This window comes from Anolis carolinensis, chromosome 5, assembly GCF_035594765.1.
Source record: "Anolis carolinensis isolate JA03-04 chromosome 5, rAnoCar3.1.pri, whole genome shotgun sequence".
Lineage (NCBI taxonomy): Eukaryota > Metazoa > Chordata > Lepidosauria > Squamata > Dactyloidae > Anolis > Anolis carolinensis.
The window spans coordinates 20,033,292-20,049,250 of record NC_085845.1 but is presented as its reverse complement, the minus strand read 5'-3'; the positions used below and the strand labels follow the sequence as shown (position 1 = coordinate 20,049,250).

Genomic DNA, 15,959 nt, shown 5'->3' with positions numbered 1-15,959 from the left:
CCCATGTAAGTGCTGCTGGGAAAGTGAGTTCCCAGCAGAGCCCTCTCTGGAGGAGGAGCCTAGCAAACTTTCCAAAAAGAAATGGACGGATGCTGCTTCTGCCAGGGGAGAGATAAAAAAAGATGTTGAAATAATCCCATCTTTTCCAGGAGCCCCGCGGCAGCTTCTGCCTCAGGTATATTGCAGACTTAACTCTATCCTCTCTAGTATCCAATAAAAATCTAGCTCTCCTAATCCATTTTGCTGGACTTTTTGGTTCCCTCCTCCCAGTTGTGTTTTCAGAGATTATGTGAAATGGACCACCGAATATTATGAATCATTTTCATTCAAACAGATTAACATCCAAGCCTAGTTTATACTGCACCTTAAAGGAGCTATCCAAAGTGCTTAACCTTATCCCTCAAATTGGTTCTGCACCCTGAGCAGTTCAGATTAGAACTGGACATGGATTCGTCATCCCACTGAAAATACAAACCATCATCTACTGTGATCAGTTTTCTGTAGCTACAAAACATGCTCATGTCACATTTTAGGTAATTGGGGCCACTTGAAATTTTGAATAAGTTACATTGCACTTCAGCAAACCTTTCTGGCATCCTGGTGCATCCCTCTTGCTTTTCAGTGGCATCATTTTTGTTTATGTATGTAACAAATTAAAAACATATATTACATGATGTAAAATAATAAAAAACACATATAATATTATATATAGCCAGCCACATATATGACAATATTAAATTACTAAGTTTGTTATTACAGGTAGCAAGTCCATGAAATTCTATCTCTTGAGAAACAGAAATAAGTGAAGAAGGGGATAGCCATACAAATATTTTGGTGAGATCTAGTGGTACATAGCAGAAGTGCGGTGGATAGAACAATCAATGTTAAACAACCAGTGTCTAAATACTCAAGTAATTGTTTAATTATTTTAAATATAAATAAAAATTTGTGAAATGAAAAATAAATAACATTTCATAAGGGCTTAATGCTTCTCAAATTTTTATTAGTCACTGGAATTATTCAAGTAACTAAACAATTGGATAGAATGTTGACTTGCCTTATTATGAACACCCCCCCCCCCCAAGTGAATGCTGAATGAAATATACCTGATCAGGCTAGGCCAGGTGTGCGCATACTTTGGCCTTCCAGGTGTTTTGGACAACTCCCTAAAATCCCAGTCATCTTACCAGCTGTTAGGAATTGTGAGAGTTAAGTCCAAAACACCAGAGGGCCGAAGTTTGCCCATGTCTGGTCTAGGTCCTCTCAGTTCACTTTGCTATATGTATTATGTATTATTTCTTTTCTCTCAGTATCTTTCTTTACATAGAATTTTATAATTGATTTAATAGGTATGAACAGTTTGATTACAGCATTTAGTATAGAAAATACTATACTTAAATAAGAATATACAGAGCCAAGTGATGGACAGTTAGGGCCACAGCCAAAGGGGGGTGGGGTTAAGGGTTCAACCTTCCCCCCCCCCCCTCAAAAAATGTGTCAGGTTAAAAAAGTGGTTTACTCATTAATTGGTTAACTAATTAAAATTGAACCCTCCCCCCTGGATACGGCCCTGTGGACAGTCCTTCAGAGCATCAATAATAATGTACAGAATGCTGGTCTTGATTTTCAGTGTTCCTGGAAAGGTAAGTCAAAAGAATTTATACAGCTGGGAGTGATTCTATTAATTTTAAGGGGATTGACTTCTAAATAAATGCATAAAGACTATAGTTTTAGTTCATATTTTCTATACTCATCTTGGCAGACTTATTGACACAAGCCGTCAATATCATATGCCACTGTCAGATTGTCAATGCCAATAGGAACAAATCTCATCTATTAACTGTCAAAAAGGACATCCTTTGAGTCTTGTAAAAGAAAAGTCATTACAGCCATTCGAGTATAACTCTTGGCAATTCTCTTTGAAATTAAAAGAAAACACTGTTTTAAAACCACTGGGTGTACATGCACTTTATATTTATTGAGTGGTATCTTTGTATTTTAAAAACGGCGTCCTCCTTTAAAACAAACAAAACTTAAACCAATGCCTAAGGTGATGTACAATTTGCAGTACATACATAATTGAAATTTCATATTTTTCTATGCATACAATGGGCTGACAATTCAAATATACAAACAGGTTTTTTCTCATGTTGTTTGTTTCAATTTGGTTATATCAAGTGGGTATTATCCACTGCTACAAGCATGCCTGGGAAATCAGGAGTGTACCTTTTTACCCATTTTCATACAGGAGAACAAATAGTTTGATCTATTTTTTATCTGCTGATAGATATCTTCAAAAATAGTGCCATTTTTGAAGATATCTCACATGGAAGGAAGCAAAGGAATGGTCTCCCTGGTGTCAACATGTAACATTGCATTTATGGATCATAGGGTGCATTCCTTCCTTAACCACCTCATGCTAAATCAAGAAAGAGTAGAAGACAGCCAAGGATCTAAAAGACTATCACTCCCACCCTTCAGATAACTCACAGGAACAACAATGGAAAAAGGAAACTAAGCATTTGAAAGGTTGTAGCCTTCAAGATTACTTTACGGGGAGTCTAGAATGCCCACTCACTGGAAGGCAGTCTATTCAAGGACTGTGAAGGGAAATGAGAACAAAACAGATTCTACTCATTGGGGTTCCCAGACTCTTGAAAAAGCTCATCTTTATCTCACACAAAAACCCTGTCCTCCAATGACTCAAAAGTACTTTCTATCTCTGAGAGAAAGACATGGAAATGTCATTTGGCACAGTCTAAAGAACTATTCTATCCTGATTAGTTTTCAGAAACTTTTCCCTCCCTCATGCAAAGTGAATACCACATAGAATGATAAGAATTTGTTGGGAACCTTGCCCCATTACTATTGTCCAAAACAAAATAATTTGAAATGCTGCTTTTTGGGAGAGATGAAAAATCACTATGGAATTTTTACACAAAATATGCTGGATTGTAGGACTTATCCTTTAGTTCCAAAGTATAATGATAAACCAAATCCCATAGTATCATCCAAAAATGTACAGTGATACTTTGAATTAAGAGTTTAATTTGTCCTGTGAATTTTCCCATTGACATACATTGAAATGCCATTCATCTGTTTTGCCCCCTGAAACCCCCAATTTTTGTTACATGTTTTAAAATAAAAAATGTGCCTTATAAATAACAAATAATTTATAAATGCACATTCACATAGAACAATGAAAAGAAAGTTAAACTTTAAAATAGTAGAAGCACAAATTGTGGCATGGAAGCACAAAGTGAAGAGGCAGAAGCATCATTTCCCTCATAATGCACTCATTCCAGCCTTTCCCCCCCTTACTCTCCATGAAGCCAAACATACCAGGAATAAAAATCACACAAAATCAACTAACCCAAAATTCCTTAAAGAAGACAAGAGCAAAGCAGACAGCAATTACCCAAAGCGGACAAGAGCACGAGGTACGGAAGCTGCTCCCTTGAAGCCCTAAAGCCCTATACCAATTATTCTCAACCTGTGGGCCCTCAAATCTTCATGAACTTAAAAGGTTGCCTCATTTCTTGGTGACTCATTGGCTACAGAACACTCATAGGGGTGTACATCTCAAGCTGATACAATATTTCATTTATATTTCATTTATCTACATCTTGTGGAGAATCTTGTCTAAAGTCATCATAACTTAGAAACTGTAGGGCAAGCATGAGGAGATTTCCTTGCTGTCCCCATCCCATGCAACTATTGTTGTTAGCTCCCAAGTAACCCACGTGATTCCCAGATCCCCAGAGCAGGTTTTTTGAAGTGTACAAGGGGCTTCTACAATTTTATCCATAGATGTACACCAATGGATTTGGGTCTTTAACACAATTGTGGAGATAATAGTCTACAGCATCGTCTTCTCCCATACAATCTGCCTCAAACACTTATCTCCTCGGGGGGGGGGGTACTCTGGGGGGGGGTACTACTCCAGCCTGCCAGAACCCAACTGGCAACCATCACCCAGAGGACCTTTTCAGCAACGTCTGCCTGTCCCAAGACTATGGAACAACATGCAGGAAGAGCTCGGACAGCTAAAAGAGCTGTTGGAATTAAAAACACATTTGAAGACCTATTATTTCTGGCAGGCATACCCAGCCAGTTTTAATCACAAATTTTAAACATGCATCTTGTGTTATATTTTGTAGAAATATGTTTAAATACGTGCATTTTATAGAATTTTTGGATGATTATGTGTTTTTAGCGATGTTGTAACTCACCTCGAGCAACAAGGAGAGGCAGGTAAGAAATAAAGTTATTATTTTAATTACAGTATTATATTGTATTGTTAGTCTGTAAAGCAAAACCATTGAATCAACAGGACTGGCGTAAGTACTGACTTACCATTTAGCAATTGATTCAATGCATCTGCTCCAACCTGGAATGAAACAAAATGGTTCACACCAGGCATTCTAAACTTTACTTTCTGAAATTATTCTCCATTTAGACCTAACACATTGTTTTTATATCGGAGAAGGTTTTATATAAGGAGGAGGAGTTGATTTAACTTAAGAAAAAGAAGACAAATAATTTCATTGCTCATTGCTTTAAATATCTGTTTTCTCCCCCTTCTTGGTAATGTATTAACCTAATGAATTTATTTCTGAACATTATGGGAAGTAAACACTTTCAGCAAGCAAAACAAACACTCTCATGTAAGTAGTTCCCTGCTCTTTTTTCTTGATTTGTCAAATCATGATAGCATGACTGATAACCATATGCATTCTGGTGCTTGCAGAAGTTAGTCTGAAAAAATGTACATAGGCTGCATAGGATTTGTTATTAAGCACAAAGTTTAAACAGATGCAAACCCTAAGAGGTACATAATGAAGTAGTGAAGGTAGATATGCATTTTATCATAAAACAAACAATAATAATAAGAAATAAAACACTTAAAGATCCCTTTAACACAGTTTACCTAAACATATCAATGCAGTCTTTATCAAGAAGATATATCCTACCATGGCATACCTACAAACATTGCAATAATCATGGTTTCTTTTTACAAAGCCAAACCTCAAGCTGCCTCTTTTGGCTTGATGCTCTTCCATCTTTCACAAAAGAAATATTAAAATGTAGAACTGAGTAAAATTTCTGCTTCAGCAAGGTTATGTGTATGTATATTTGTTGTAGCAATTTTTTTAAAAAAAATCCCAGAGGTGTTTAGAAGGTAAAGTAAAGGTTTTCCCCTGACATTAAGTCCAGTCATGTCTGACTCTGGGGGTTGGTGCTTGTCTCCATTATTAAGCCGAAGACCCGGCGTTGTCCGTAGACACCTCCAAGGTCATGTGGCATGACTGCATGGAGCGCCGTTACCTTCCTGCCGGAGCGGTACCTATTGATCTACTCATATTGGCATGTTTTCGAACTGCTAGGTTGGCAGGAGCTGCAGCTAACAGCAGCCGCTCATGCCACTCCCGGGGTTTGAACCTGGGACCTTTCCATCTGCAAGTTCAGCAGCTCAGTTTATCATTATTGTCACATTTCGGTGGCAAAGTGCGTTAAAGCACTGAGCTGGAGACTGAAAGGTCCCAGGTAACTCGCCTACTTTGCTGGGTTGCTGTAGAGGCAGAATAGAGATGAAGAGAACATTATACCCATTTATTTAAGCTTTTTGGAGGAAAGAAATGACCCCAGAAGTTAAGAATGTATCTTTTTCTTATCGTCTTATCATCGAATTTGTGCAACTATGAAGGAACCAGATATCCTCAAACCAAATACTATTAATTATTTAACACCAAAATCACATTGACCATGTTATAGTATTTTCAGCATCATTGTGAAATCCGGACAGTGAAAGCAGCTGACATAAACAGAATCACCTCATTTGAAATATTAAGACAGAGACAAGTACTACTGATATCCTAGGCTGCCAAAAAGACAAATAAAAGGATCCTAGAACTAATCAAACTTCGAAGATGAGAACTAGAAAAAATGAAAATGCTCAGTAAATGGGAAGTCAGTTTGAAGAGAAAAAAGAATGTACTACAAATGAACTGGTTCAGTAAAAGGGTCATGGTCCTGAATCTGCAGGACATAACTAAGAATTTGAAGGCCAGGTTCATGCAGATCTCTCATTCAAAGTCATCATGTGCTGAAGCCAGTTTCATAGCAAATAACAAAAATAGCATACTGCTCATGATGATGATGGCAATGATCTTTCATTTCATCCAGTGCTCCTTAGACTATGGAAGGATCTCTTCACACTTGCCACCAGAATGACCGAGTATCACCACAATTTTGGTGATTCTAGCAGCGCTTGCCCAGGGGGCATGGGGACCTGTTGCCCTGCACCCTGGCTTCCACCCTATCTAATCATATGAGGGGAAGCCTCAAGAAGCAGGCTCAACCCATCTTTCTCTGTGGAAAGATGAGAAGCCACCCGTCATTCACCACCAGCTATTTTTTGGCAGCAGCAGAGGGTTTTTGACACTTTCACCACAGAGCCACCCCAGAAGTACTTTTCTGGTGTATGATCAGAGATGGCATGCTTCATGGCAAAACTGCAAAAACCTGTCGCCGCCAACGATTTTTAGCCCATGTGAAGAGGTCTGAAAATAGTGCACCAAAGCACATTTAACATCAAGATTTGGAGAATTACTTCCCCCTGTCTAGTTACCTGATGCAAAATCATTTCCACCCAAAATAAAAAGACAAATAAATTTAACTTGATTTAGGTGTGTGAGGAAGAAAATTAATCAAGCATGAATTATTCTGAGAAGAATGTTGCTAAAACTGAAGAACATTAGAAATAAAGAAGAACATAAGAATATAAGCAAGCATGCAAGAAGGAACAGCTTTGTCCCATTGAACAAATGGGGATGATTAAGAACAGCTTCCTCTAGAGAAATTTCATGAGGCTAACAATTAACTTAACTGCTGCCGTCTTTGGAGGTAGGCTTTTATTGGAACACTTCCTAAGACTTAATGCATGTGTCTTGCTGAGTAAATGTAAGTTCTGTAGACAGCCTGTTTCTTCCACTGTCTTTCCCTACACATAAGCAGGGAGACTTCTGAACAGGACCACATGTTTTGGCAGCATGATAAATCAAGTCTTCTGCTTAAATCTACTGCCAAATGAAAAAGTAGTTCACAGTAACTGCATTAAAAACACTTTACTCTCAAAGTCATCTCTTTGCTGCACCTGCAACTCATGAACTGTAGCTTTAGATCAATACAAGACCCAGCATTATTTAGTCTGAGAGTAACAGCAGCCTGAAAGAATAATGGTGGCAAAAGGCATTCCTGTGCAAAGACTCAAGAGAAATGACACTGCTTTCAGGCTGGGGTTGGCTCCCTTTTTACAAGGCTGTAAGTAAGATAGAAAACATACTTTTGATGAAGAAGAACAGAGGATTGCTGTGAGTTTTCCAGGCTGTATGGCCATGTTCCAGAAGAATTCCCTCCTGAAGTTTCATCCACATCTATGGCAGGCATCCTCAGAGGTTGTGAGGTCTATTGGAAGCTAGGAAAGTGGGGTTTATATACTTGTGGAATGTCCAGGGTGGGAGAAAGAATTCTTGTTTATTTGAGGCAATTGTGAACACTTTCCTCAAACAAACAAGAGTTCTTTCTCCCACCCTGGACCCTCCACAGATATATAACCCCCATTTGCCTAGTTTCTAATAGACCTCACAACCTCTGAGGATGCCTGCCATAGATGTGGGCAAAATGTCAGGACAGAATGCTTCTGGAACATGGCCATACAGCCTGGAAAACTCACAGCAACCCAGTGATTCCAACCATGAAACCTTTCAACAATACAAGAACAGACCTTTTTTTTAAAAAAAAAATCACATCTAGTATCTAAAATGTTATACTTCAAAATTATTGCATACGCGCTCATTGGAAAGCCAGGAAGCAAGGCACAGATGGAATGTAGGGTTTTGATGCAAAACAATTAAAGTGGGATTCACTGTTTGGATGACAGCTAAAACCAGTTCAGATAGATCAAGAGCAGCTTTAAACAAGCAAGCAATCATGGAGATGTGGAAAGGCAGGGATGCAGGTTAACTGGCACCATCTAATGGTAGAACTGTACAGTAGACAGCAATGCTAGGGAACTGATTGGGAGAAATAACCAAGTCCTTCCTGAAGAACATCAGCTAAACACAAACTGATTTATACTACCTCCAGATTGAATCAGATCAACCTGATTTGGTTCCCGAGTGGAATGTAATTTTGGACTGTTCCAGAGATTTGAATATTAAAATTAATATGAAAAACTAAGTGTTTTTTCAACACGGCTGTATTGGCAAGTGGGGAGAGCTACATTACAATAGGAGGGAGGGAGGTTCTACAGTGCTCTATACACCCTCATACTTTATGCTTTATAGTAAATTACCTCCTGCATCTCTTACTTCTTTTTCTAGATTTAGTTGTTAGTAGCAGATAATTGAAAGACGAGTGTTGAAGGTTTGGGAGCTTGTTGATTGTCATGTGAGCTTGATCTTTGTGATTTGTTGCTTTAATCTCCCAACCCTGAAAGTCACTGAAAAATCTTGCTTAATCCTCTTTTTTGGTTTCCCATTAATTTGCTTATTTGAGTAACAATCTGCTTACAATATACAAGTCTACTATGTGTTTTGGATACTGAAGCATTTTTTCTCTTCTTACTCCAAATTGAGCTAGTTGTTACAAGCTATCTGATTTGTTTTCTCACAAGTGATTAAATTTCTCAGTTTACTTTTTAAAAGAAAATCTTTCTGCATCTAGTTTACAGACAAGCACATTTTATTTTATGCAGAGAGCATTTCTCCTTCCCCTTTTATTTTACGTCTTTAAGAAAATGGTTTCAATATCAAGGGAGTCTCAACAGTTTGACTGCTGATTAAACATTTTCAAATTTTCCTCTTTTTTTTTTACACTACATTGTTCAATCATAGTGGTTAATCTGTGTAATGTATATAATTTAGCAAAGATTTTATACTATTACTTACTTTAGTACTCTTTGCAAATTAAATAATTGTATTTATTATTACAGTAGAGTCTCACTTATCCAAGCCTCGCTTATCCAAGCCTCTGGATAATCCAAGCCATTTCTGTAGTCAATGTTTTCAATATATCATGATATTTTGCTGCTAAATTCGTAAATACAGTAATTACAATGTAACATTACTGCGTATTCAACTACTTTTTCTGTCAAATGTGTTTTATAACATGATGTTTTGGTGCTTAATTTGTAAAATCATAACCTAATTTGATGTTTAATAGGCTTTTCCTTCATCCCTCCTTATTATCCAACATATTCACTTATCCAAGTTTCTGCTGGCCCATTTAGCTTGGATAACTGAGACTCTACTGTATTAGACTAACTCTAAATGGCTGGCTGCTGCAGCCCTCATTGGAACTTTCTGATACTGAGCACTGCCTTCTGGGAAATGTAGTTTAGGGCAGGGCCTTTTGAATTCTCTGCCACAAGAGAAAATCACACAGCAGGTTCAACTTAGGGACACCATAAGTTGGAAATGACTTGAAGGCACAAAACGACATAAAAAAAGTATAAATTGCTCAGATCTGTATCACATTCTATTCAAAATCTGGAGAAGGACAGTGAATGGATATTTCCTTTTAATCCATTAAATGGAGTCTGTCATCATAGATCAGCTTGCAAACTACCTTTTCTGTTTTATTAGGGGGACAATTACCTAAGATTGAAAAAACAAAACAAAAATAAGTTAAAGGCATAAATTCATCCCTAAAAAGCAGAGTGTTTTTTATAGTCAAGGCAGTACATTAAAATCCTCATTACCAGCAAGTGTGCAGCTTAATAGTTCTAAAGAAGGCACATAATGTCTACAAAGGAGGTTATCATGCCCTTTTGCATAAGATACGTACATGAGACTTAACTTCAAATGCACAAGATGTTAAGTGTCTTCCTTGTTTTGATAGTTCCAAGTCATGTTTAACCTTAATCTGCCTCCAATGTGAAGCATTTTCAAAGTTCACATCAACTACAATGTCTTTGTAACCATTAAAGTCATCAGATCAAAGCACTCCCTTTTCCCAATATCACAAAAATAATAAAAAATAATAAGTCTAACTTCTTCAAACTTTAAAGAACATGGGTTATCAGGATAAGAAAATATTTGCCAGCAGTAAGTCCTACATCAGCTGAAGGGAAGACTTTGTTGCCTTATAACATACTTAAAATAGAGTTTTGTAACTGGTAGTTTTCTATGTCTCAGAAGTCACTTGACAGGAGAGTTCAGTGAAGGGTTTTTTTTTATGGAGGCAGTTGCACAGCTGCTGAGCTCGCAAGGAAAGCAAAAGGAAGTTCAAGCAACCCTGTGAGAAGCCTGCATTAATGACAACCTCTACCTCACTTTAAAGCTTTTAAAGCTATGTTCAAGAAGCAGTGTGTAGTCATGTTCACGCATGATATTAATATTCATTTTAATTGCTCATATTCTATCAGTTGCTCTAGGACCACAGAGCTGAAAGGGAGCATGCTTTGGTCTGAGGATTTAAGGCCATGTGACCTTGTATCCTTTCCATCTCAGAAAATAAATTAAAGCAAGGCAAAGAACACCCTCACTTCATCTGTCAACCAGAAAAAGGAAACCTGCAGGGAATTTGCTTTCCTTCTGCTTTAAAAGAATATCATTTTTTTTTCAAATGCTCTTGGATTATAAAAGCAGATTCTAACCCTATCCATTAAATACAGGCTTAGTTTTTCTGTGTTCTATTTTGTGTTTTGTTTTTGCTTTTCTGTTACTGCAAGTTTGTAATAGTTTTCTGGAGCTGAATGTTTATGACTTACTCAAGGTCACCAAAGGCTCTTCCAGGCAGGCCAAAAATCTGAGAGGAATTGGGATTTGAAATCCAACTTTCTCTCAGAATGGAGGCCATACAGCTGGCCCAAACCCACCCATGATGATCCAAGAGCAGCGTGGGCAAGGGCACTGCCATCCTCCCCTCCCTGCCCTCCATTTCCCCCTCCACTTACCAGAGAAAGGATCCTTTTGGGGCCTGGAGCCTTAATCCAACGAACAAACCTAAATAACCTATCTTGTTCATAACTTGGAGACTACCTGTACTGTACTAGTCTTCAGATTCTTGGTCCAATGCTTAAACCACAGAATGACACTGGCTCTCACAAATGCACTTACATCTTGTCAAAACAGAAGATCTGCATAAAACTGGTACTCACTAAGTTAAGTGTAGAGTTGCAGATTTTAGAAATAACAACAGAGTTCAAACAGAAATGCGGTGCATTTTGCTGTAAAAGGGAGACTGTGACCAGATGACCAAATTACATCTGACCATTTGTATCCACTTACTCTGCTCTTCAGATAATTACTGCTCATGTGAAACTGTCCTGTTCTTAGATGCAGCATGTCATGTGGAAATCAGGCTCTGTCGTGACTGAGCAGTCACAAGAGAATCAGAATTGGGAGAGCTGTAGGAAGAAGGTTGCCAACATTCCAAAGTCATTCAAAGGAAACAAGTAGCTATCTGCAGTTTACATTTGAGGTGGCTGCAAAGGAAACCAGATTTTCTCCACAGAAAATGCTGTTTTCTGAACAAAAGCATGCAAATTGTATGCATAATGAGTCCTAAACTGCAGAGATGTTTATCAGTTTAATTTTCTCTTTTCTTGTTAGTTCAAAATATTCTTGCACTTTAAAAACACAATTATTTTGAAGAGTGATCTATGTGTCTTGTGCTTCCAACTGATAGTATATATTACTTCAACATGTTGCTTTCACCCAGCTCAATTCACTGGGAGAGTTGGATAAAATAATAACAAAAACAACAATACTAATAATACTAATACTAATAATAATAACAACAATAATAAGAACACAAAAAGCATATCTATATCATCTATCTATAGATCTTTTCAGAAAAAAATAAACAAATTCCGCTGTAAGAAATACACTAAAGTATTAGCCAGTAATAAATAGTCACTGACAGAATCCTTTTTCTTAGAGAAGGCATAATTTAATATAGTATGCATTTTGAGAAAGCTTGATAGCAGCCTCTTAGAGGACCTAGAATAGCTGAGTAGTACTGTGAATGCCAATCAATTGCTCATAGCATTTCCAGTGTATGTATCAAAAAGTAGCAAATCTGTATAATCCACTGTCCTTTAAAGAGTTGCTAGGAGTTGGGGACTTCATTAAGTGCCCTCTCGAGAGTTATTAGGACTATTTCTTGTCCCCTCAGCAGGCACCTTTAGCAAAGACTCTCTAATTAGTCTGAGGAACTGCAGTTTGTGATCATTTTTAAGTGATGGTGCTCTGATTTCATCAAGGAGGCAATCCCGCAGAGCCCTTAGCTTCAGTAAAATAGGTCTGAAGGCCTCCAAAGGGAAGAAGATAGAGGCCATGTCCGCATTTGGCAGAGTAGCTGGAGAATGCCCTTTTGTGTATCACATGCCTTCTAATAAAAACATGGTGAAAACTCAAACTCATATTGCAGGTTAGTTATCTATTAGCATGCTCCAGGGACCCCCTATCTATAAACAGATCATAATGAAGAGTTTTAAAGAGATATAATGTCTGTTTTGTATGTATATGTCCAGTGAGTTTTTGTACACACTGAGTTTGAAAGACAGTCGACTAAGCATCACACAGGCAGAATTAGTGACAATAAACATGAAGTGTTGTGAATTTCAACAAAGTGGTAGTTTAATTAATGTTGCCTCCCAAGGCTTCTACACATAAATTAAGCGTTATAGCTTCAGACATTCACACAGGAATGTAACATCTTTATCAAATTTTTAATATTCACCCTAAAGTTTTGTTGCAGCTACACATAATGAAACCAAAGTATTCATGCTTCCTTTCTTTATGTGGCCAATGAGTTTGACTATTCTGCAGTACAGGCTAATACAGACATCTTAGACTGGAACTAATGATCACAGTAACTTAATTAACCTGGCATTAAAATGTTATATGCTTATCATATATCAGAGCTGACCTCAAAGTCATAACAACAACAACAATTCGGTGGAAACAGATACAGCCTGGGACTTCTCCAGGAAATCTTGGGAAATTCAATTCAGTAATGACACAAGCTTTAAGAGGGCAGAAACGTCTCTCTTAGTAAATGCCAATACTAAGGAGTGCTAACAACCAAAGTTTTATTTTTCTACAAAGCCTCGCCATCCCTCAAAATGCAGTACTAAAACAATCAAGATTATTAAAAAATTCAAATGTTTTTTCCTGAAAACTTTATGTCAGATATAATAGCCAGTGATTATTATGACGATTGTTGTTGTTGTTGTTATTGTTGTTATTTATTTTCTTACCCTCATCTCCTCGAGGCAGAGTACAACATACTTAAAACACATAATCATTACATAAAATACACATATTAAAAATTTTTTCTACAAAATGCATATATTAAAATACACAAAACAAAGATTGAAATATAGTCAACACAAGACGTGAGTTTAAAATTCATAATTAAAACTGACTGGGTAGGCCTGCTTGAAGAGATAGGTCTTCTGATACAGATACATATGGTTCGCAAAACCAAAGGACATTATCTCCAGAAGAAAATTGGTTTGTACATTTTACAGTAAGTACACAAGGAGCACATGGGATGAAAGCAGTCCTCTGAAGTTTGATGCCACCACTGTCTCATTGCATTGACTTAATGACAAAATCTATTCTATCGATTGTCCTTATACTTCCTTTGGTGTCTCAGCACATTTTTGCCTCCAGCAGCTGTAAAATCGGAATCTGACTTTAAATTTCCAGACCTCTCAATGTCATTTAAAGAACCGCACACAGTTGCTTAAGATTATGGTTGGCTGCACAGTTTAAAAAACGACTGAGTATCCAGAATAACACATTGATGGCCATCTATACTGCTGAGTTGTTGTGAGACATTTCCATAATCCGTTACTTTTCATTGTACATTTGCACAGCTCAGGAAGCCTTATAAACTGAACCAATACCTTTTTGTGGGTTTTTCTGACCACAGCCTCAAACCCTTTTGCAGAAAAGATCCAGATGCATAAGAACCACAAAGCTAGAGTTGCAATCTCCTTCTACACTGCCATATAAAACCCAGATTATCTTGTTCGAACTGGATTATATGGCAGTTTAAACTCATATAATCCAGTTCAAAGCAAATAATGTGGATTTTTGCTTTGATAATCTGGGTTATATGACAGTGTAAAAGGCGCCTCAGGCAGCTGTAGCATAGTCATTTTGATGTGTTGGTATTGCATTCACATCACAATCTTGCCTGAAAAATTCTGAGGCCATTTCTACACTGTATATAATCCAGATTATCAACACAAATAATCCACATTACCTGCTTTAAACTGGATTATATTAGTGTACACTGCCATATAATCCAGTTCATAGCAAATCATCTGGATTTTATATGGCAGTGTAAAAGGGGCCTGACGTGGTTTCTCAGGTGTCCTACATGGTTATTAGATGAGTTGGCTATTCTGCTGACTCTGCAAAAGGTTCCAGAAAAAGTTAGATGCATATAAATCAATGGGACTTAAACACCCCATTTATTTCTTAAATTACATTGATTTCAGGAAAAGCTAATTATACTTAACTTCCTCTGAATTGTGCTCAAACAGCAACCACAACAAGGTTAAAGTATTTATACTTGGGATGGCAAACATCAATATTCTTGCATGCATGTATATACTGGGAAACAACCATATAAAAATGCATTCAGAAGTTCACATTAATTTGTATTCTGCTACTGGAAACTTATCTTGGAGTGTAAAGGTGGCATGGAAATCATAAAATCCAAACACTTTATGTTTGTGGCTATATTGCTTGCTCTGAGAGTCAGTCAATTCCCAGTCCATCTCCCTTTTCTACATTTATTTTCATGTCTTCAATCTCCTCGTTCTCACAGGAATCTATTTGTTTGATTCTTGTTTGAAAAGGCATATTTTACATGAAATTTGTATTTCTATATGTGTTTTTCTTTAATTATTGGTCTCCAACAACAATTTCTCTCAAAATGCACATTAATAAACACTTGGTGGTAATGTTTTGAGAGCTCTAAACTGCCAAAATATGTGAGAAGTGTAAAAGTTCATGTCCACATAGTAGCCAATAGTTCATTTTCGAATTCTTGAATATTTACCTTGCACTGAATAGCTTGACTCTGACATGAAATAAGTGTTGTGTGCTATATTTTATCATTGTAAATCTGTCCCATTTTATGAGGCTCCCTTTAATTCTGTCATCTTTTACTATGTTTATGACAAATTTCTGATTTCTGGGTGGCTTGTAATTTATATAGTTAATTTCTGCCTTGAGGGAAGAAAGTAGAAGTATCCCAATCTCTAGTTGTTCTGCATATATTTTGTTATGGATTTAACAAATTTCAGGTTTTGAAGTATTGCAAAAATAAATTTTGATATCTATCTATGCTCTGACAATATAACAGAAATAAGAGAAATGCAGAAAAGAGCAGAACCTGGTAGCAGCTGATCATTCTCCTGTTTTGAATACTTATAGCCTTGTCATATGTTAAATGCAGACACCATAACTGCATTAGGGATGGAAAGACAAATTGAAAATATTTAAAGAATTATTTTAAAAGAAATGTTTTCCCATGTTCCTGATAATGGAAATTCTGGACTGCCAAGAATATTTGCAGATTGGAAGTTATTCTGTGCAAAATTCACACACGGTTGCCTTGAAAAGAAAACAGCATTTTCTCTACAGAACATAATATTTCTATGCAAGTATGTTATTTCCTTTACAAAAAAATATTTTCATTGGGAATTTAACCTATGCAAAATTAACATGTTTATTTGTAGAGAAAACAAAACATTTGTGGACAGAAAATGTTTTTTTTTATTGCAAAACAACTACTTACAGATTTTGTACAGAATTAGTCTCATATGGTGAAAAGGTTTCATGAACCCCTTTTTAATGATTTTAATGATTTTTTTTGCTGTGGGAGGAAAGTTGTTTAAGTTATGTTTTGCTTCCTTCTCCAATTGT

The 15,959-nt window shown here is 36.9% G+C and overlaps 1 protein-coding gene and 1 long non-coding RNA gene across 4 annotated transcripts in view; one reads left to right on the top strand and one right to left on the bottom strand.

Moving 5' to 3' along the window:
* Nucleotides 1–15,959, bottom strand: part of ccser1 (coiled-coil serine rich protein 1) — an 815,269-nt gene that overhangs the window by 99,575 nt on the left and 699,735 nt on the right. The gene's annotated exons all lie outside the window — the stretch shown is intronic.
* LOC134299767 (uncharacterized) overlaps nt 7,242–15,959 on the top strand; it is a 95,342-nt gene continuing 86,624 nt past the window's right edge. Inside the window, exon 1 of the long non-coding RNA XR_010007020.1 lies at nt 7,242–7,323. This is a non-coding gene — a long non-coding RNA (uncharacterized LOC134299767). The remainder of the gene's footprint in view (nt 7,324–15,959) is intronic.